The sequence below is a fragment of the Diabrotica virgifera genome, chromosome 5, assembly GCF_917563875.1.
Source record: "Diabrotica virgifera virgifera chromosome 5, PGI_DIABVI_V3a".
NCBI classification, from domain to species: Eukaryota; Metazoa; Arthropoda; class Insecta; order Coleoptera; family Chrysomelidae; genus Diabrotica; species Diabrotica virgifera.
This window is the reverse complement of record NC_065447.1, coordinates 91,185,510-91,210,330: the sequence shown is the minus strand read 5'-3', so window position 1 is coordinate 91,210,330 and position 24,821 is coordinate 91,185,510. Positions and strand designations below refer to the sequence as shown.

The 24,821-nt window shown below is 32.3% G+C and overlaps 1 long non-coding RNA gene across 2 annotated transcripts; it reads left to right on the top strand.

The window, feature by feature from the left end:
- Window positions 1-1,150: 1,150 nt before the first annotated feature.
- Window positions 1,151-3,274, top strand: LOC126885055 (uncharacterized). 2 transcript variants are annotated; one of them, XR_007698253.1, is made up of 4 exons: window positions 1,151-1,298; window positions 1,353-1,444; window positions 1,546-1,701; window positions 2,997-3,274. It is a non-coding gene; the product is annotated as an uncharacterized LOC126885055 (long non-coding RNA). The 2 variants fall into 2 exon arrangements; XR_007698252.1 differs by having other exon boundaries at window positions 1,156-1,444.
- The last annotated feature ends 21,547 nt before the right edge of the window (window positions 3,275-24,821 follow it).

The following is a 24,821-nucleotide window of genomic DNA, read 5'->3' as shown; positions in this document are numbered from 1 at the left end:
CTTATTTTCGGCATTTTCAAAGCAAAATGATTATTTACAATTAGAAATACACATTGATTACGCCTCCAATTTTACAACAAAAGTGAAACCAAGTAAAACTGACCGTCAAAATAAAAATTTTTACCTAGCAAACTGGCAAACACAAACCCTTAATTCCGGGACAAAACGTGACAAAACTATAAGCCGCTGTCTTTTATTAGTTACTATACCAAGAGTTTGAATACCAAGTGATTATAAAACAAAATTAAATATTGGCATTTCCATGCTATCTGTAAGCACTTTATGCTCACTTTTATAAAAATATGCAAAATTTGATATTTTTGCATTTTTTATGCATTAAATATGCAAAATAAGCAATTTGCATATTTGCCTAAGTCTAGTTATAACTTATAACCCCAACCAATACAACATTGTAAAAATGAAAAAGTAGCCCATTGTTCAGTTCATTAAAAATGTAATAGGAATATATTTAAATATATAAAACTATCAAAGTTTTATCGTGAGACATGAGGAAGCATGTTTGAGTGTCAGATGAAATTTATAGTATTGTTTGCTAATCAAACAGAGTCACGAAAAAGTCTTCCTACAGCGGCCGATGTTTTGGACCTTGGACTAGCTGACATCTGAGATAACGAACCCGCCTACCAATTAAGGATTTCCTTCTAAATCGTACTATGCTGAATGTTTATTGTTAAGGTTATATGTCAGCATCATTTGTTACGGTCACTTATAGATTATTACTAAGGTGGTATGCATAATGCACAAAAGATTTTCTGTTTGTTATTAAATTAAGATTCGTTTAAAAATTGTTACGGTGTATAACAAAAGAATAAAAAACCGCTAAACTATTGAGTGGCGCACGCAATATCCCAGCTACAAAAGAGCCGATAAGAATAATTACATGGCACAAAAAGTATTTTTATTTTGATAAAAAATAAAAGTAGACTTCTATTTTGATAGATTTTTTTAAAATTTGTGAAGTAAAACGCGCTACTAAATAGTAGGTTTTGATAAAGTTTGAAGTATGAGGCTTTTTGTGGAGCGTTTTATTTCAAATTTAGCAAATATTGCGCAAAATCTTTAAAATAAATTATCATTTTCCAATTCAATAAAAAACCCAAGTTTAATTTTTCAGTTATTTTGCTATACTAAGGCCCGGTCTTTTCACCTCCGAATAAATATGCTCTTATCTGGCAGTTAGCTATCTGGAGGATAAATATTTATTCGCCAGATAAAAAGTACCCGTCTTTTCACGTCAATTTATGTTCCAGTTAGTTATCCGGTAGATAAGCTTAAAAGTAAGTTTGGATTCCGAACACACCTGACTTTTATGTTTATTTTTATAATTTCAGCTTTAACTTAACCTAACATAATTAGATTCAAAGTATTTCAAAGATGATTTTATCGATTTTATTTCCATTTTGGAAGAAGGAATGAAGGAAATGTAAGTAAATCAAAGAATTACAACTTAAAAAATAGGTATACAAAGTCATAAGGTTTAGAAATACATTTCCATATTTTAATCAGACAACAATATTGTTTTAGAAGGAAAACATTGATTATGCTGAAATAGTTTACTGGAGAGCTTGAACAAGAGGTAAATCCATTTTAAATTAGAGGAAAACTGTTGATTTGTATGTAAAATAGAAGACAAAGACAAGTTTAAATAAAGACAAGCTAGCTAATGAAACAGATGCAGTGGTAATTTTGTTTACATAATTATATATGTACATATTATATGATTATTAATATTAGGTTTGTTCTAGCAAACAGTCAAACTAGTCAGAAACCGTCAGCAATTAGTTGCTCAGTGAGACAACATAATACAGTCACCAGTGCTATCCCCTATCTACTCGCGCTGGTCGACTATTCGCTGATGGTTTCAAACCGTTTGAAACTGATGCTAGAACAAACCTAATGACTGTTCAATGATGTAAAAATTTGTTAATGTGGGGAAAACTTTTATTTAAATTCAATACTATATTTCTGTAAATATCATGCAATATGGCAAAACTTGATGTTACATCTGAATTTAGCCATAATGAGATTATTTGCTTGATATGCTATTTAGTAACATTTCTTCAAGTTGGTATAGTTTGGTATGTGTATGATGAAGGTAAAACCCCCTTTGTCCCACATGTCCCCTTTTAACTTACAGTAGAACCCTAATTATCCGTGCTATGATTTTCTATTACTCAAGTTGCATTTTTGAGGTTTTATCAACATAGCGTCATTGTAAATCACTTAACGGAAACTCTATATGACGAAAGAGAGACTCATAATGAAAGATTTATTTTTTCTGTTATCTTTTTATGGTAGGTACATAATATTATAATATGTATGTGTATACATACTTATTATACATAAGAAATACATGTTCGGATTATCAGTGCCACCTTCGGTCCCGAGGAGCACGGATAATCTGGATTCTACTGTATTAGGTAGGCCAGAACTTGATATATTACTTGATTTCTTATGTTGATTACTTTTCGTTTTTGGGTTGACAAAACATGATTTAAACTTTCAAAATGCCCTCCTGAAAAATTAGGCTAGATGGACATATCAATCATTGTCAAAACGCTACAGATTTATAATCCATCCAACTGGTATATTGAATAGTAAACTAGGGATAAACCAACTATGTATATCAAAACACAATATTTTAAAGATTGGATAATTTACATGGTAAATTGAAGAATCCCAATAACAAGAATAAAACCTAATTTTAATATTTGTTATGGGTCATTCCACGAACATACGCTTGTTTTGGATTACTTCGACAACGAATATTTTACGTTGCAAAATAAGAAGAACAAAAGTAAATTGCAAATTACATTGTTATTTATTGGAATAATTATTAGTGCCATTTACTTTCGTACTTCTTAGGTTGCACAGTAAAATATTCGTTGTCGAAATAATCCAAAACAGGTGTATGTTCGTGGAATGGCCCATAGTAGATATCTTTCACTTTTCTAAATAAAAAAAATTGGTTACAGATATGACAAACACCTAGAAGATGGAATCCTGTGTTCTCAAAGAAAAAGCTAGTTCCAGAAATAAGCTACCAATAATAAACTAGAGAATGTATTACAAGAAAGAACAACGCTAATACCCAACATAGCTCAATTGCTTCAGATAGAAAAAGAGGAGGAAAGGGTAGAACACAAGCGTGCCAGAGAAAAATAAAGGGCAGAAGAGACACAAAAATTCATTGATTTATTAAATTTAATAATTAAATTATACAAAGGACAATTAAATAAAGAATAAAAAATTATACATGTATATTAATGATCCTTCTATTTCCCCATAAAGCTTGTTACTGACCAGGAGGTATACTATAATAGATATATTACATCTCATATTGCTCACTATAATAATGAGTGAGCCTGCATAAACGGAACCATAATATACATTAGGTATAGTTCCGGGTATGCAGCCTCACTCATTACTATAGTGAGTGATATGAGATATATTTTAGTATAGTTCCCCGTGCGTGACAAGCTTAACACAAAAATTTTTATAAGGTTATCAAACATCATAACTTCAGTAAATTCAATAATTTAGCTTATTCCTGGTCTATACTTAGCAATTCATTTTCAAAATTGTCTTCATTTTCATCTCTCTCTATGTTATAAATATATTGCTTCAGTGTAGGACAACTGAATCAATGTAATCATTTTGTTTTCTGCTATATACAAAAAGGGATGTATTTGCGGACTCATTAAAAAAGTAACAACCCATTGCTATGATCTGAATTTAAACAGCAATAATACAGAATTACTTATATTTGGCACAAAAAAATATTAGTAAGAAGGTACCTATTTAAAACATATCCGGGGAGTATTACGAAATTCTCAGAATATAAAATCAGTCTTCCTATACTCTATTTTTTTTAGAATTTCATGATACACCCAGTATGTTTTGGATACTTAACAACAGCTTTTTTTTCAAGGTAGGTATCATCTACTGTTTCTGAGAACCATGTGCATACATAATTCTAGTTACTACCTACATATATCAATACCTTTCATTTTGGAATCGTAAAATATTTGGCAATTCAAAGAAATGATGGGATAAGAAACTATTCTATTTTTATTTTTTACAACTTGTTTTTCTTTGTAAATGAATATAGTTGGGTAGGTATACAATAATACATACCTATTATAATTTTTTCAAATTATAACCCATCTTTAATTTAATATCTAATAACTCTGCTTAAAAAATTACAGTAGGTAGGTATGTATAAAAACAAAATAACATAAAATTTGTGATTGAGAATTTTTAGAATGAACAAAATTTTACTTTTGCAATAAATTCAATCAGACCCTCAAGATTTTAGGTTATATTTTTAGTTTCCTGGTAATCAGAAACCATGAAATATACGAAAATCAAAGTTTATCTGCCAGATAACTTCTTATTCGGTACTTTATTCGGCAGTTAAATATTTGATATTTAACGTCAATTTATCTGCCGGATAACTTTATTCCAGAGTGAAAAGACGCTACTTTTTTTATCTGTCAGATAAACTTCCCGTTAACTATTTATCCGGAGGTGAAAAGACCGGGCCTAAGTCGTGCGTATGCCTGATCCTGACCACACTTAGGCATTGTTTGAAAGCTAACTCAAGCACTACCGACTTGGTGTTCTTGAGGTTTTCTTATCTTTCTCTGAATCTGAGTTGTATTTATAAAAAAAATTGTAGGCACTCGCGGGAGTGCCGACAGAAGTGAAAACTTCTTATAGTCGATAAATTACAAACTCAATCCGTTTTGCCCATCCAAAAAAAAGTGCTATACCTATATTATCATATACGCGAAGCGTATGCCCCATGTTATTTATGTATACATACACATAATTAATATACGTACAAAATTTATTTCAGCGAAGTGATGACGGTCGCAGATTCAATATTTTTCCCCATCCAAGAAGTGCACAACGCCCATAAAGAAATTTTCACTTCAAAAATTTATTTCGTCGAAGCGACGAGAGTCGCTAATTTAATATTTTTCCCCATCCAAAAAGTGCACAACGTCCTTCAAGAAGTTTTCACTTCAAATATTCATTTCGTCGAAGTGATGATGGTCGCGATAACGGTCGCTAGTTTAATACTTTTTCACATCCAAAAAGTGCACAACGTCCCTAAAGAAGTTTTCACTTCAAAAAATATGGCCTGTTTTACCTGCCTGGTCCTATAACTGGCTTATGAGTGGTACAATGTCAAAATGTTTACCGATTCTGAATCAACCCCGTCCTCCTTTTGAAGCAGAAAAAATTTCAACACGGTGTACACTTTCCACAAAAATAAACACACTCACATCCACGTACTTACTTTACTCCTCTTGATACTTTACTCCTCCATTTGAAACATAGGGACTCTACAGTCCCCCTCCATTCATCTCTGTTTTTGGCCAGGGATTTCACCTCTTTCCATGTTAACCCTTTGTCTTCTAGCTCTCTGATAATATTCCTTTTCCAGGATGTCATTGGTCTGCCTTGTTTCCTTTTTCCAGTTGGTTGATAATCCAGGGCTTGTTTGGTTCTATCATCTTCATTTTTCCTTAATGTGTGTCCAATAAACTTCCATTTGCGTCTATTTGTCGTTTTGGCTTTCGGCTCTTGATTAGTTTTTCTCCAAAGTTCCTTGTTATTTATCTGATTTGGCCAATATATTTGTAATAAACTGTTCGTCAAAAGTTAGGGATATAGAAAATTCTGCTGATTTTCGTAGTTGATTTTTTCGCGAACAGACGGATTCCGCTATTTTTTTTATTTTAGCCTTTTCTTTAGTATTTACACAAGTTGTGCTATGGTTTACTCAAAGTTATTTTTTGTACTTATACCGGGTGGAAGAAAAAATATGTTTTTCTTGTGTTAAGTTTGAGACACCCTGTAGGGAGAACGAGGTATAAATGTGAGTATACATCAGCATAATATTGTAGTCTTATGTTTTGTGAACATGCTGTTCTTTGAATGTCCCTGAAATCTTTAGATACAAAAAATCGGACGGTTTTCTAATTTAACATGTGTTTTAACCGAAACAAAAGTTTAAGACACCTTGTAGGGAGAAAAAGGCACAAAGGTGAGTATACCCCGATATTATGTGGTAGCCTCATATTTTTTTAATATTTTATTTTTTTAATTTCTCTGATATCTTTAATAACAAAGAAACTAGACGGTATTACTCTTTAATATGTTTTTCTATGTTTCACATGGGTGATGTGACGCATGTCGTCAGTTAAAACACATATTAAAGAGTAATATTAGTATTAATATATAATAATAGTAATATTAATATTAGTTTCTTTGTTATTAAAAATATCAGAGAAATTAAAAAAATAAAATATTCACAAAATATGAGACTACAACAAAATATCGAGGTATACTCACCTTTATGCTTTTTTCTCCCTACAAGGTGCCTCAAACTTTTGTTTCGGTTAAAACACATGTTAAGTTAAAAAACCGTCTATTTTTTTGTTTCTAAAGATATCAGGGACATTCAAAAAACAAAATATTCACAAAAGATAAGACTATAATACGATTTCCATATATACTCCCATTTGTACCTCTTCATTCCTACAGGGCGTCACAAACTTAACATAAGAAAAATATTTCTTTTCTTCCACCCGGTATAAGTACAAAAAAAAGTTTGAGTAAACCTTTGCATAACTGTAAATACTAAAGAAAATTCTTAAATAATAAAAAAAAATAGCGGAATCCGTTAATCTGTTCACCAAAAAATCTACTATAAAAATTCAGCAGAATTTTCTATATCCCTAACTTTTGACGAGCAGTTTATTCGCCTAAGGCATCTATTTAGAAATTTTTGAACCTTTTGTATAATCTTTTTCTCTATTTTCCAAGTTTCTGCTGCATACAGCAAAATGCTCTTTACATTTGTATCAAATATCCTGATGTTGGTTTTGACTGTTAATTTATTTGACTCCCATGTTTTCTTCAGAATATAAAACGCATTCTGGGCGTTAGATATCCTTCCACTAATTTCCTCTTCTATTCCACCGCTAGTGTCAATTATGCTTCCCAGATAGCAAAACTTCTGTAAATTTTCTACTTCTTCTCCTTCAATGGATATCCCCATTTCTCTTTCCGTATTTATCTTCATAAGTTTGGTTTTTCTTGTGTTAATCTCTTATCCTCCTTTTCTTGCTTCTTTTGTCACTTGTTCTCTTTTTTTTCCGCATATTTTGTCTTTTTCGGATACCAGACATATATTATCCGCAAAGTCTAGATCGTCAAGCTCACCGAAGGCATTCCATCCAATATTTTCGTTGCTTTCTTCATCACCCAGTCGATAAGGAACAAAAATATGGTTGCAGATAAAATACACCCTTGTATGACTCCACTGACTATGTTGATTGGTTCTGTGAGTTTCCCATTGTACATGATTTGTGCGATATAGTTTTCATAGAACACACATCCACATACCCAGCCACAAACATTTTCCCCTTTTTGGATATAAATTGAGTCAAAGTTCTGAGCTCGGTAACTTTTGAATGGTATAACCGATTTCCAAAATTAGACCCGCGTTGGAAAGTTATTGACCAATGCCATGAGAAGCCGCAGAGCTTAGAATTAAATATTAGATATTTTTGGGAGTTTTGGGGACGAGGTCGAAAAACAGATTCGAAATGAGGAGAGCTGTAAAACCAACACCCTTGGGCACAAATGGATGGTTGACACATATGGAATCGACGGGTTTTCCTAAACTAGCCCTGTTTTCCTAAACTATTTCCTAAAGATAATATTTAGCCCAGTTTCGCTTTGGTCGAACTTTGTGTATATAATATAGTGTCGCATGCAGTGGGGGTGTGCGTCACGAGCGATAACTGCCGTTCTCTGGGAATCATTTATAGTATAAGATAAGATATAAGGTCGAACTAAGAAATGACTTTTTTTAAATTAAAAAAAAAAAGAATGTGTGTACTTTGCACGCACGTAAGAAGTTATACTTATATTATATGATTTCAACGAAATCAATATACTTAAAACAGTTTCTCTACTACTTTCCAAAAATTTTTATTAAAACAATACCAAAAATTAAAAAAATAAAAGAATAAAACACACACAAACACCTTGTAAAATGCCACAAATGATTTCTGAACAATACTTGTTGCCAAAAATTTTAATTAAATACGTATTTTCTGAAAAAAATTATATAATAATATACTTACAATCATAAAATCTATAAAACAATAAAAAAAAATGATATAACTTGCATTGGGCTTGAACCTACTTCCCGTGTATCCTGCCGTACAAGAGTCGAAGTGATTTCAAACTGCACCATCTTCGCGTATACGTCATGTGGGAATATACACAAACTGAACAACTTTTTGACATTTTGTTTATATGAATTTTTATTAGTTTGATTTTTGTCGAATTAAAATTCAACAATATACAGGGTGTCCAGAAACTCTACCGACAAACGAAGACAGGAGATTCCTCAGATAATTTTAAGACAATTTAATTCAATTCACCTAGTTCGAAAATGCTTCTGAAGGGAGCTAGAGCTCTTTGAAGATGGCGTCATGAAATTAGTTTTTCTTAAATACCTCCAGAAGGCTTCTATTTAGAAAAACGATAATTGGTATGCGTATTTACTTTTCAGAGATGAATCGATTCCATTGATTGCAAATTTCTAGTACCGGTCATAGGCGACCGTTTTGGGTTGAGCAACGGGTATTTTATCGTATAACTTTTTTCTCCTTAACTTTTATGCATTTTTGACACCGTATTATTAAATTGTGAGGTATTCTAGTACTAAAAGGTACTCTTGCTTTAAGTCGGTAGGATGCACCGTTTTCTAGAAAAATCGATTTGAAAGTTTTTCGTTTTTGGAATTTGAAAAAAAATTGAAAGAACTTTTCAACAAAAAACGAAGTATTTTACCAACATAAAGTAAGAGTAACTTTTAGTACTCGAATACCTCATAATTTAATAATCTAGTGTCAAAAATGCTCGAAAATTCAAGACAAAAATATTATGCTATAAAATAACTGTTGTCCTACCCAAAACGGACGCCTATGACCAGTACTAGAAATTCGCAATTAATGAGATCGATTTATCTCTGGAATATAAATAAATGTACCAGTTTTCGTCTTTCTAAACAGTTTTTTTTTGAAATTTTTTTTTGTAATTCAGAAAGTGAAAAATTTTCAAATTGATTTTTCTAGAAAACGGTGTGTCCTACCGATTTAAAACAAGAGTACCTTTTAGTACTAGAATACTTCACAATTTAATAATCCAGTGTCAGAAATGCATAAAAGTTAAAGATAAAAAAGTTATGCGATAAAATAACTGTTGCCCTACCCAAACGGACGCCTATGATCGGTACTAGAAGTTTGCAATATATGGATTAGATTTATATCTTGAAGATAAATACGCGTACCAATTTTTGTTTTTCTAAATAGAAGCGTTCTGGAGGTATTTAAGAAAAACTAATTACAAGACGCCATCTTCAAAGAGCTCTAGCTCCCTTAAGAAGCATTTTCAGACTAAGTGAATTGGGTTAAATTATCTTAAATTTACCTGAGGAATCTCCTGTCTTCGTTTGTCGGTAGAGTTTCTGGACACCCTGTATAGAGTAAGAAAACGATACATTAGATGAAAATTTGTAGAAAGTTTGTTCGTAATCAGATTATGTAAATCAAAGCATTGCCTACTAGGGGTATAGCATAGCAAGTACTAGGTAAGTACATTATTTTTTTATATTTTCCAAATAGGTATGAAGATAATTTTTTATTGGAATACAACTGAAACATTTAGAACTACGTACCTGTGGCTTTTCAAAACTATTTAAAAAGTCACTATAATTATAAATTTGATTTTATTTCTGTCCTCACAACAATAAAAACTAATATATTATACAACATTTTTGTTTACCGATAACCTCCATATTGAACAATTACTGACAGATCATTTCAACACCCAATTAGAGCCCGTATAAAGACTAATACCAAACTGCCGGTGTGCGCATGCTCGCAGATCAATATAAATTCACCCTCAATCTCAATCGCGCCTAAATAAGTATAACTTCAAAAAAATTTTTTTGACTCAAGCAGATATCATTTCAGAATTTTTTGTACATTCTAAACAAAAAAGGTCTTTTGTTATTTTTCTCATAAGTTGGTCGTTTTCGAGTAATAAACAATTTAAAACTGAAAAAATGACGAAAGATGACGATTTTCAAGGCTACAAAACATAGGAAAATATCATGAAGAACTTCATAAAAAAAAACGTTTGATCAATGTAGTATGCGTTCAGTCATGACTTACGGTGCGGAAACCCTTGCGTTAATCCAGACCACAGCTAACAATGGTCCAGTGAAGAATGGAACAGTCACTACGTCGACTGACTCAGTAACGGGGAAATCAGAAAGACGAACGTCACATAATAATATGTCATAGAGATATAGAGTATGGCTGAAGTGAAATTACGCGGGCCGTGTGGCCAGAATGAACGGCAGGTGTCAAAAATTACAGTATGGAGACCACGAGCAGCTTCGGTGGTAACCTATCAAAACTCCACATTTGGTTTTATAATAAATAATCCCTGGTATGTTATTATGCAGATTATCGAAATAATACTAATCCAAGAAAGCAAAGATGCGTCACAAACAAAATCACAAATACAAAGAAGAAGGAAATTAATTTAGGTAATTAAGAGAATGGGTACTTATTTTCGGCTGCAATGCTATTCTAATGGGGATTCATTTTTTTCGAATCCTGAGAAAACTAATAAGTATTTTTGAAAAATTTAAACGTTATTGGCGAGCGCCGAAAGTCCATGAGAACTTCTATAATGTTTATTTTAATAAGTTACAGGGGTAAAAACCTAAGAGAAAATTTAGTGTGATATATAATTTAAAATATCTCATTCAAAATAAACTTTTTGTTTATTCTTAGGGAGTTTCGGCCCTCAGTAATAATATAGTCTATCATTCTGCGTTTAAATTTTTCAAAAATATTTATTGGTTTTTTCAGGATTGAAAAAAAATAAACACAATGTCCGTGGTAATAATTCCAAATCCATCTTTGTCATACAACGCACTCAGTCGAATAGAATATTGTCAGCATACTGTCAGTCAGACAGTGACAATCAGTGACAATTTGAAATATTTGACATGACATCGGGAATATTTTGAGTTGTTAATAAAATAATATTGATATACAGTGCTAGTCAAAAGTCCGTACCCCCCCTCGTATCTTTTGAACGGTTATACCTATCATAGTGAAATTTGGAGGGAGGAAATAAACGGACGTACGCTTTTTAACTAGTCATGACAGGTGACGTAATAGTGACAGATGGCTTTACAGCGCCACTGTGACAGATAATTTTAAATGGGACCTTATGGCAAGTGACACCTCATTTGAAAGGTATTGAAAATATCTATTCAGTCGTACTAATTTTTTTGGGTTTAAGTTAATTTTGATTTTGGTGAATAAATGAAATAAATATAACTTTGTAATTTCGCATTAAATTATTAAAAATTCAAATGTCCACCCATAGTTATTTTGTCAAAAAAGTTGACATTTTTCAGCTCTCTAGTAGTTTTTACGTCATCGTCAACCTTTTTGACAAGTAACCATAGGCGGAGGTTTGAATTTTTATTAATTAAATGCGAAACTACAATTTTTTATTATTTCATTTATTCATCCAAATGAGCTTAAACTCAAACAAAATTAGTATAGCTGAATGGGTATTTTCAATACCTATCAAACGAGGTATCGCTTACCATAGGGTACCATTTAAAATTATCTGTCACAGTAGCGCTGTAAAGTCATCTGTCACTTTTACGTCACCTGTCATGACTAGTTAAGAAGCCTACGTCCGTTCATTTCCTTCCTCCAAATTTCACTATTATAAGTATAACCGGTCAAAAGTTACGAGGGGGGGGTACGGACTTTTGACTAGCACTGTATCGTGTATTTGATAAATAATAATTGATTTAAGACGTGAACTTAATAAAAAGTTATTATTGTGTATTATTTGTGGAAGATCCAAAGCAGAGAATACACCAGGGCCTAGATTCCGTGCACTGTAGATATCTACATGTCGCTTTCTATCGATATTTGAATATCAAAATATATGAATTTTTAGCTTTAATTGAATTATTTTCTAGTTTTGCTCTAGTTTATCAATTAGAGTATAACCTAGCAAAACTAGAAAATAATTCAATTAAAGCTAAAAGTTCAAATATCTTGATATTCAAATATCGATAGAAAGCGACATGTAGATATCTACAGTGCACAGAATCTAGGCCCAGGATATATTCAGTAATCCAACTATTTTGTTGTTAACTATGTTCAAAATTGTAAGCGTCCCATAGTAACAATATACAGGGTGATTGATTAGTAGGATAAAGCTCAATAGCTCCGCTATAGCAATAAAAGTTAATAACAAAAATTTTAGAAATTTTTGAGCACATTACAAGATTAGTTGGAATGTTACAGGGTGTTCGATAACACAGTGGCAGACCAATTTTTTTTTAATAGAACACCCTATATTTTATTTTAATTCGAAATCCTGTTAACTTCTCCATCACAAAAATATAAAGGTTTGTTATGTTATACAGGGTGTTTACAGTTATAACCAATTTTATTTGAAAATCGTAACAAGTTCAATTCCCTGTATAAATAAAAATAAGCAAAACAACAATGGTTTATTAATGCCATATTTTTTAACGTATTGTCAAAATTTTCAAGAATGGTCGATTTTGCTAATTTTCTTTATATAAAATACAGGGCGAGTCAAAACGCAAGTACATTATTTTCTCAGTAATTTTAAATGGAACACCCTGTATTTTATATCACTATTGAAAAGAACCATTACCGTACTTTACTTTTTAGATAACATTCCCTATGTTTAAATTTATTAGTTTTCAAGATATTTTTAATTTTTCAATGGACCAGTAGCGTGGCCACTCAAATCACCAGAATTTAATAAACTGGACTGATTTTTTTGGGGTTACATTAGTAATGAGGTTTATAAAATACCTCCAACAACAAGGTATGAGATGAAAAATAGAATACAAAGTGAATTTCGATGTGTTAATTTACAAATGCTCCGTAGAGTAAGTAGCTCATTCAATGATCGTTTTTAAGCGTACATAAATGTGTTGAGATAATTTTGAACACCTTATGTAAATAAATATTAAAAATATTTTATTAAAAGTTGCTTCTAATTTTTTCAAACATGTTTTTTTGCAAAATGTATTACTGATAAATTGTGTTTGGTTCTTTATTTGTTACATTGTTATATTTACACACAAAAGTAGTGTTAAATTGTCTTCACAAAATATTGTATTTTGTGTTTGTGTGTTTTTTGTAAAATTTATTACTAATTTTCTTTGTTTATTTGTTGCATTTACATAAAAAGATAGTTTTTAATTGTTTCAAAAATGTTGCATATACCTAGTGGTTGTGTTTTTGTTTGTAAAATGTATTACTAATAAATTATTTTTATTTCTTTATTTGCTGCAGTGTTACATTGATTACCGGATTGATAATCGGTAATCGTCAATTGTCAATTCAGTCATGGCTTACTTAAAATTTAGATAAATTTAGATAAATTTAAACACCTAAAATAATTTGCTCTGGAAAATGAAAATATCTCGAAAACTAATAAATTTGGGCATAGGGAATGTTATATAAAAATTAAAGTACGTTAATTTTACTTTTCAATAATGATATAAAGTACAGGGTGTTCTATTTAATATTACTGAGAAAATAATGTACTTACGTTATGACTCACCCTGTATTTGATATAAAGAAAATTAGAATATCAATAATTCTTAAAAATTTTGACAATAAATAGAAAATATGGCATTAATAAACCATTGCTGTTTTGCTTATTTTTATTTATACAGGGAGTTGAACTTGTTACGATTTTCGTACAAAATTGGTTATAACTTTGTAAATGCCCTGTATAACATTACAAACCTTTATATTTTTGTGATGAAAAAGTTAACAGGATTTCGAAAATAAATAAAATATAGGGTGTTCCATTTAAAAAAACAAAAGTTAGGTCTGCCACTGTGTTATCGAACACCCTGTAACATTCTAACTAATTTTGTAATGTGAAGCTCAAAGGTGGCTAAAGTTTTTGTTATTATCTTTTATTGCTATCTGTTACTATAGCGGAGCTATTAAGCTTTACCCTACTAATCAATCACCCTGCATTATTAAAAAATCACTTTAACACTTTTCCTCTTTTCTCGATTGAGTATTAGTTTTTGTTTTACATATAAATTATTACAATCACTGAATACATAGTTAGTGAAAAAATTTGCCGTAATAATTTGCAATTACAAAAATAACAGTTATCCAATAACATTTAAAAGCCATCTCTTTAAATTAATGATGACATTTTCAAGTAGAATGACATTCTAGTAATGTTTACATATCCATACCAGTGTGAATTTTACTACACGTAATTTGCCGTGTAAAGACAGAAAAAGTAATGATACCCGTAAAATATTTGCAAATTATGTACCGATGGCCTTAACTACATAGTTTCAAATAATTTTAATTTTCTATATAAATTTTGAAAATCGAGTTATATTTCGACGGTAACTAATGCAAAAGGAATTAGGAAGGAGGCGAAGAGGTCTCTTGACTACTTTCTGAAGAGATTTAGTTTCTTGCCGATCACATAGATATCACAAATAAGCCTTCTGAAGAATTTCATAATTCATGCAGTGAAATAAAATATACAGTAAAGAAGAAGACGACTAGTAAATTGGCGCATCATTATCGTTCCAGCGGGCTGGCTCTTTAATTTCTCATAAGTGGGCCTTTTCTTAAATTTTACGTCTTATTAATTATGTTTTGTTTAAAAATAAATGTTGAAAAATTGTTATGAGGATTGAAGGGAATTATGGTTTGCGGTATTTTAAACCAATATTTTTTCATTTTTCTTTAAAAAAAAAACAAACAAGCGTTCAAAAATATAATATTTGGAAAAAATCTGACTACTGTTCGGAATCAACAGTCCCGTTCATACAAGAATTCCAAACTTCTTCCTGCACGTAAATTACTGAAAACGGAAACACTTCATTGAACCTAAGGATATTTCTTCCCTATGTGGTATGAGTGGGGGTATGATCACATACAGTTGTAATATTTACGACAGCGCGCCCGCTGAAAGGTTTAAAGGGAACCAAATGGAATCCAATATACCAAATATAAAATTACTAAATTTACTAGACAGGGCAGACTGAGTTCGGTGAATAGAGTGTCTTAAAATATAGGTTATTTTTTTAAGTACACATTTGCGCACCAGTCCAAAACATCGATATGTGTCCATGTTTTAATTTAATTAATTTTTATCTTTTAATATTTTAAAAACTTATTTCTAGCAACAATATGAGGATTGCTTGTAAATATCATTTATTTTCCTGTTATAACTATATCTTAATTAGTATGTAAAGCAATACAAGGAGAGGTAATTACTATTGAATATTGAAACTTTATAATTAGGATAAATTAGAGGTCTGCTACTATAATAATATCTGGACCTGGGAGGTAAACTACACTATGTCGATATGGTGTTGTTTTCAATAAGTTCCTTTAATCCACTTATTTTATTAGTTTGATTATACAAATTGGTTATATATGATCATTAAAATATAGTCATATTGTCTTTGAACCAATAAGGGACATATAAGATTTTTATTAACATCCTAAGTGCTCTAAACTTTGTTGCAAACACACGCTAAACATAGTTGCTCGAAATGACATAGTGTAGTTTACCTCCGAGGTCCAGATATGAGCTTTTTGTTGTATTTAGTGTGATGGAAATTAAAAGCTCGCTATGTTTAGCGTCAAAAAGCAATTTGTAATTAAAACGAAATGTAAAAAAATAATATAATTCGATATTATCTTCCACAGTAGTTATTAAATCGTACTACTTAGTTTAATGGCCTGGTTGTATATAGTATGGAAAATAGGGTAGTTTTTGCAAAAACTGAATATCCAATAAACTTTTAAACTTTTTTTGTTTTAAATATACAAATTTAACAGTAGTGCTTTCTCTTCAGAAGAAATCAGGATAAACGGGCAAAGAGTAAATAACATCCGCTATGCAGATGATACGGTATTAATGACTGACTCGGACCATAATAGCCTTCAGATAATGCTAAATAGGGTTATTGAGAGCTGTGAAAAATGGGGATGAAGAACAATACTGCGAAAACCAAAGTTATGAAAATATCAAGGAACCAAAATTTACCCCTTCCAATATATGTGAACGACCAACAGCTTGAATACGTAAAGCAATACAAATATCTTGGTTGCAGGTTCAACAATCAACTTGATTATAAGCAAGATGTAAGAACGAGAATATAGGTAGCCCGACAAGGGTTTATCAAAATGAAAAGCTTATTTTGTAACAGTAGCATTAATATCAGCCTTAGATGTCGTTTTGTGCATTGCTATGTGTGGTCGATACTTTTGTATGTGACAGAGGCCTGGACACTCAATATAACACTGAGGAACAAGTTAGAAGCCTTTGAACTCTGGCTTTATAGAAGAATCTTGAAAATACCTTGGACAAGCGACACTACCAAGGAAGATGTTCTGAGGAGAATAGGTACAGATAGGGAGCAGCTAAAAATCATCAAAGTCAGAAAAGTTAGCTACCTGAGACACATTATAATGAGAAACGAAAAATACCGCCTCGCGCAACTGATCATCCAGGGTATGATTGAAGGAAAACGTGGTCCCGATAGGCGCCAGATTTCATGGCTTAGAAATATCAGAGACTGGACCGGCCTTGATTCAACATCTTTGTTTAGAGCCGCATTGGACAGAGACAGATTTGCAGTGTAGTCGCTAACCTCCACTAAAGGAGAAAGAACCACAAGAAGAAGGAGAATAGTAGTGCTTTATGAGATATTAAAACGACACGTGAAAAGTTTAATAATATGTAATTTCAAAATTAGATCACAACAGATTTCTTAGCAATAAAACCAAATGAAGGCAAAACATTAATAATTCATTCTCAAGGCAGTATCTAATTCTGTCTCACCTAAACTAATTTAACCTAATCTATTTAACGTAAGCAATTCAATCAAATAAATAAGTTAATAGGACAGTAGTTTGTAGCCGAAGTTGACCACGACGATGGCGGATGTGTGAGACGGTGCGTCTACATGGTGAAGGAGCACTTTTTTTTTTCTCAATTGGAGTTGTTTCTTCTGCAAGTCGGGGTCAAATCGACCCTTTTTGACGAAGCTGATATAGATTACACTTTGTGAATCCCAGAAAATGGTGGCCACTACGTTTCGGCCGATAGGACAGTCTTCGCATTCTTCAGAGCACGTTCGCGGGGTGGCGTCCACCGTATCGACTGTAAGTTATCGTGGTTTCCGGTAAGTACCGTGTATCCAAGCTTCCTCGACGGTTATGAAGTAACGTAAAATCTCCTTTAGATTACGCTTATACGCCAGTCAATTGGAGCAAGAATAGGGTATTACCTCCGAATTCTATCCTACTACACGGATTTTGATGAAATTTTGGGCCTAGCCTCTACTTATCTCCTAATTCAACGTCTACCCTATGCCGATCTGTGCTTTTATCTTGAAGGTGGTTCCCACCCCTTCTTAGAGGTGGAAAATTTTTTGGTTAAAATTACCACGGAATTCGCTAGATAACCTAATTCTAAGCAAAAATTGTCCTATAATTTTTTTTTTTTAAACTCAATACTTTTTGAGATATTCGTGGTAGAAAATTGGCCATTTTCATCAAAACATAATACCTTTTCGAACGGTTTTTTGCAAATACCTTAAAAACTATGCATCTAACTAAAAAACTTTATTAAACATTTTTGTAGGTTATAAAAAACAACGAGATACTAGCCTTTTTAAGTCTTTTAGTTATAATACAAAAATAGATATGGTAATTGAAAATATTTTGTTTTTTGGTACATTCTCAACTTGGTGCATTCAACTTGAAATAACAGAGAAACGGTCGATTTAAAGTGTATAATGCTACTAATACCCTTTGTAGTGCTTGAAAATACCTTTAAAGTGAGCTATATTAAATGTTCATTACATTAAAACTAAGCGAGATATGCTGCAAAAAAAATTGATAACTAATGTATTTTAAGAAAAAATGAGAACCAATTTTAACCCCACCCACCAAAACGTAAGTGCATCGTTTTCCTTCTACAATACCTTTTATTATAGTGTTAGTTTTATGTTCAAAAGTTAGATGGGTTTAAAATAAATGGTTTTTAAAGAAAAAGATCAAATTATAGAGCGCATTTTAAAATTTTCTTAAAAATCTTTTTTTCTCCATGTAACTTGAAAATGATAAGAGATACAGTAATGAAAAATACAAAGGAAATTTTTTCTGAAAACGCCCTATATTTTTGTGTTGTATATTTTTTTCTTATCTCTTATCTTTTTCGAGTTACATGGAGGAAAAGGAAGATTTTTAAGGAAAAATAAAATTGCGCTCTATAATTTGATCTTATTTTGTTCAAAAACCATTTCTTTTAATTTAGTTAAACTTTTTGAACATAGAAATAACACTATAATAAACAGTATTGTAGAAGTAAAACGATGTATTTAAATTCTGATGGATGAGGAGTTAAGCATACTTCTCACTTCTTAAAATACATTAGTCATCAACTTTTTTGCAGAATATCTCGCTTAGTTTGAATGAAATGGACATTTAGTATTGCTCATTTGAAAGATCTTTTCAAGCACTACAAAAGTCATTAGTGCCATTAGACACCTAAAATCGACCGTTTCTCTGTTATTTCAAGTTGAATACACCAATTTGAGAATGTATCAAAAAACAAACTATTTTCACCTACCATATCTATTTTTGTATTATAACTAGAAGACTTACAAAGGCAAGTATCTCTTTGTTTTTTATAACCTACAAAAATGTTTAATATAGTTTTTTAGTTGGATGCACAGTTTTTAAGGTATTCGCAAAAAACCGATCGAAAAGGTATTATATTTCAATGAAAATGGCCAATTTTCAACCACGAATAACTCAAAAAGTATTGAGTTTTTAAAAAATAATTATAGAACAGTTTTTGCTTAAAATTAGGTTCTTTAGCCTCTTCCGTGGCTATTTTAACCAAAACATTTTTCACCCCCGAGAAGTGGTGGGAACCACCCCCAAGAAAAAATTGCACATCGGCATAGTGTAGACTGTGTTTCTTGAACTTTTCCCTATTTACTGTAAAAATATCAAGTAAATCGATGTAGCAGGATGAAATTCGGAGCCAAATCCACTTATTGACTGCCCTATTAAGATACTGCTCTGAAGTGGTCATATGATGGTGCTTGTTGGACTGAGTGCGAGAACGCTGTACCCATCGCGCCGACAGCTTTCTCATGTCCACAGTTTTATGCTGGATATGACTGATGCGCTCTTTTGAAATGCCTACTGGCTAAGCTATCTTGCGAAGCTTTAGTCGACGGTCTGTAAATAGGCACTTGTGGATCTTTTTCACATTGTCCTCCGAGGTAGCAGGTTTCAGGCACCTGGAGGAGCCATATCAAAAACTCGTTTTACCAATTTTCTTTGGTCGCCATCGAAGAAAAATACTCACCGTGCACAGCATTCAATCGCTCTTTGATTTCATTGTGCAGTTTCCCTTCCAAAACAAGAATCGTGTCACCGGCCGATATTACTCTTTTTTCATTTTTCTAACATCCACAGACACTCTTGCTTTCGCACACGTTCAAAACACAACTACGAGTCTGATTCGGCTGCGATTTTGACATCGGCCTTCTACAAGAATGTATTATACAGTACTAGATAATGGCGCTATCGGACGGAGAGTCTCTTCTTATCAGACCACTATAGATTACATTAGACAACTTTTATCCAGACTAGGTAACCTGATGGGAAAGTAATTTTGAGAGAAATCAGAATCGTACAATGCATACATTGAAACACTAAAACATAGTAGAAGCTAACAAATGTTTCGGAAAACAACAGAAAATAATTTGTTAGTACGCAGATAGTCCATAATGTGCAAAATTATGGGTATTGACACTACAGTTAAGTGAGGGTCCCATTCGTAGTGAAATAGATAAATAGCTATTTTTTGTACAGGATAACCAACAAAAATAACGGATAATATAATCCCGAAAAAATATTTAGATTTTCTTGGTCTTAATTTATCTTGTATAACAAATATTTAGGTAAGAAATAAACACGAAAATTCAAAAAAATCACTTGGCAAAGATTAAGATGTTTGAAAAAACACTTTGTGAAATTATTTGTCAAAAATGAAGAAAAATAGCAAAACACTAAAAAGAACTAGAAAGACAAAATATTATTTTATTTCTGGTAGCTTGTTAATATCCGGCTGTATCTTCTTCTTTAAGTTCCAGCTTCTATCGAATGTTGGAAATCATCACGGCTCTGTGGACCATCTTGACTGCAGATCTAAATAATTCTGCACTACTAAATTCAAACCATTCCCAGAATATTCTTCGCCTTTTCACATTTCGCTTTCTTCGAACTTTCCTTGCATAATAAGATTTAAGAATGAGTATTTTTACCCTCTCATCACATTGTCCTAAGTTCTTTTCGTCTTTTCATAGTTAATATTATTTCGGCTTGATTTCCGGGCTGTATTAGAATATATTATTCCGTGAGATTATAATGACAGCATTTGTTCGAGTGTCGTAAGTCACCCGTGTGAATAATATTCATTAAAAGCCAATAAAATACTATAGGTACTTTTTTTTTCTCTGATTCTGGCTTTGGTTTAGAACTAGAACCTTTAGCCACGCAATTGTATAACGTATCACTAAGTCAGGGGAGTAATGTGTAGTGTGTGTGTTGAGTAAGTGTCTTGTTACTTTGCAAAGTCGACGTCATTGTCTTTACAAAGAGACGCTAATTGTTTCCGAACGTCTGCGGTCCCTCCGGTTAGTACCGATCCCACAAGGACAAACTATTTTTCATTTATTAATTTATAATAAACGAAAAATTTCTGCCCCTGGTAGGATTCGAACTCCCGACCTTTCGTTTCAAAGCTCTTAACACTGCGCCACAGAGGGGGTACTATAGGTACTTCGTCCATGACTGTTAGGTATTTATGAAAATAGTTTTATTGAGGAAAATATGTATTATTTTTATTACCTATAACACGAAAAACAATATCTATAACCATTTATAACTGATTACAATTTATTATTAATTCTTTAGAGTAATTTTTGTATTTGAACAATTTGTTAGGTTACCAGTATGAATATATTTAATAGTAGGGGAGGAAAGTATGCTAAATGTGCAGTCACTCGAGCGCTTTGCGGACCTATTGGGTTGTGAGGAGTAGGTTTTAAAACCAAAACAAGTTAAGTGAAGTTTTCCATTTTAGTGGGGACTTTCCATTTTTAATTTTATTTTTCATTTCCAACAATCGTTTTTTCCGATTATATCGCCCATCTATCCATAATTCTAAAAAATGTTTCAAATAAAAGTTACTTATTTTTACGTAAGAAATCCGAATCTGCGATAAAAAATGGGGGCTTCAATTTAAAATTTTAAAGTAACCCCCCACCCCACATCCGTAGAGGGTCGTGTTTGGTGCAATTCAATAGATTTTTTAAACATATTGAATAAGTGTATTTTTCAGTTTTTCAATCTGATGTTCATTTCGCGAAATATCGCGGGATTCGTATTTAAAATTTTAAATTTCCCCACCATCCCTCTCCGTGGGCAGTCGTGTTTGGTATCATACGATAGATTTTTGACAAATATTGAGCACTTATTTTTTAGTTTTTTGATCTATCGTTTATTTCGCGAAATATTCGCTTTTTTCTTGTGAAATTTTGTGACTCACCCATTTCCTTACCTAAATCGTCAGGTTTTTGAAATATACACTGTTTTGCATGTACTTAACTTACCTTATATTAATCTGACGATTTCTAGTTTTTCTAAGGATAGATATTTTTTTTCGGCCCCCCTTAATGAACTCCTCTGTGTTTAGAGCCAATATCTGGTAGAAGTACATCAACAGGGTACCAGGGTTCTCCCCATATGATAATCTGACGCGCTCGAGTTACTGCAATAATCCCCGCTTGGGCTCCCCTACCATAACATGTAAATAATGATTTTGATTATTTTGTAGAAATGTTTTTATTGTTCACCGAATAATTTTATTGAGCTTGATATTTTTTTTTCTGTATCAATTTTTATGGAATTGTCTATGTAGCTTTTAGCCAGGGCTAACGATTTTGATCCAACGATGCTTATCAAAGCAATTATGTCATCGCCTGCATCAACGAGTGGAGCTGATCAGATCTGCGAAAAGTATGTCCAGAATATTTTACTGACCGGGGTATTTTTTGAAAATGCAGCAATATTTTCCCTCATTTTGTTAAATTTATTAATACCAATTTTTTAATAAGTGTGCCTACCATTCTGATATTTGCTTGCATGAAGAAGTTACTTGTATCTTTTATTATATTATAACACTAGGATGAAGCCATATTATGAATTTTTTGCATATGAATAAAAATTCTCAGTAACTGTAAATTTTTGAGGCATTTTGTCTTGATCTTTGGCAGATTTAATAAAAAGTCAACAATTTGAAACGAAAAATAAAACAAAAAATAAGTAAGAAGTACCTAGCAATTGTGTTAAATTAAAATAAGCAATAGAGGGATTAAAAGAAGAATGGACGACAAAAGCATAACGCCTGAGATGCATAAATTATGGTGTTCTGTTAAGAACCTGACTCATTGAATAAGAGAGTTACTGCACGAAAGCGGGAAACAGAAGTAGCAAAAGAAATATCTAAAAATACATGAACGCACCAGCATATTACAGCGTCAAATAATGTAAAAACTGAAAACTGAATAGTAATAACGTAAAAATAAAATATAAAAATTGTTGCTATATGCCCCGGGTGTACGACTTTGTAAATAAGTAGAATTCGGACTAATTCACCGTAACAAATAATATTTTATTTAAGTCTGAATGTAATTTTTTCTACGGCCGTGCTAAAAGAGCCACTTTCACGCACGCATTTCGTTTCCGAAAGATGCGCTTTCCCGCACGGTGTGCGGGAAAGTAAAATACCTTGTAATATGTCATTATAATATATTATAATACATGCAATATACTAATATTTAGATATTATTTACCAATTTATTTCAAATTTATCTTATTGTGTTCAAGTTTTAACGGAATTAGAGCGATTATTTCATTCATAGGAGATTCTGACCAATAGAAAGCTACAGACATGCAAATTAAGGTGATAATTTTTGATAATCTCCCGTCGTTGAGCATATTACGTCAGATGCCCTTCGTTGCTACGAAAAAATACATTCAGTGTCATTAATGACAAATGTTTTAAAAATTATAAAAGTGATGACTTTCAACCGTCAAATACATATTTATAACAACTGTGTGTTTAATTTCACTAATTGGTACTTACATATATAAATTAGGTACAATAAAATTTTGGTTTTGAACAGTTTTATTCATGAAATAATCGCAACAAATTGCACTCGAACTCTAAAATTAATATAGAATTTTTGCCCTCGTGACACTTTGACATAATTTCACTCGCCTTCGGCTCGTGAAATTAAAACTGCCAAAGTGACACTCGGGAAAAATTTAATAATTTTAGAGCTCTTGTGCAATTACTACTGATAATTCGATGAAATAAAATTATTTTGACATAATATTTAAAAGTCAGATCAGTAGATAATTACAGAGCGTGGTGGCGAAAAAGGAAGCGAAAGTAGCAGTAGTAAAAGCCAAAGCAGAAGCGTATTCAAACCTATACGATCAACTTGATACCAGGGAAGGCGAAACGAAGATATATAAAATAGCCAAACAGAGAGCACAGAAAGCAAAAGATTTTAATCAGATTAGATGTATCTGAGATGAAAATAATAAAATACTAGTTCACGAAAGGGATGTCAAAAAGAGATGGAGAAAGCACTTTGACAGCTTATTAAATGAAGAATTTGACAGACAGCCTGTAGGATCAACGGAGACAGTAGCAGCAATGGTCACCAAAATAACAAACGAGGAAGTGGCTTCAAAAAATAAAGAAAGGAAAGCGGTAGGACCAGATAATATTCCTGGGGAAGTATGGAGAGCATTGGGAGAGACAGGAACAAGGTGACTAGCAGGTCTATTTAATAGAATTATGGAAGTTGGACAAATGCCAGACGAATGGAGAAGAAGCATACTGGTACCTGTTTACAAAAACAAGGGAGATATACAACAATGTACAAACTAAAGGGCTATAAAACTGCTTAGCCACACCATGAAAATATGGGAAAGGGTAATTGATAGACGGATACGTGAAGAGACCGAAATATCCGAGAATCAATTTGGCTTTATGTAGGGCAGATCAACAACAGATGCAATTTTCATTATAAGGCAGTTGATGGAAAAATACAGGAGTAAAGAAACAAACGCTCATATGGTATTCATTGATCTTGAGAAAGCATATAATAGAGTTCCTCGAGAGATTCTGTGGTGGGCACTCAATAAAAAAGGAGTCCCTGGTGAATATGTAAAGATTGTGAGGGATGTGTATGAGGGAGTAACGACTAGTGTTAGGACAGGTGTGGGAGAGACTGATAAATTTTATGTGAAAGTAGGATTGCACCAAGGCTCTGTGCTCAGTCCGTATTTATTATCATTAGTTTTGGACCAGATAACAGCGAAACGACAGGGTAACATTCCATGGTGCTTAATGTATGCTGATGATGTCGTGTTACGGTCGATTTCTCATACCTGCCTTAATCTACGGTTCAGTCGAACCAGGTTCACGGGTGAACTGCGGTTTTGTTTGTAATGCGTTTC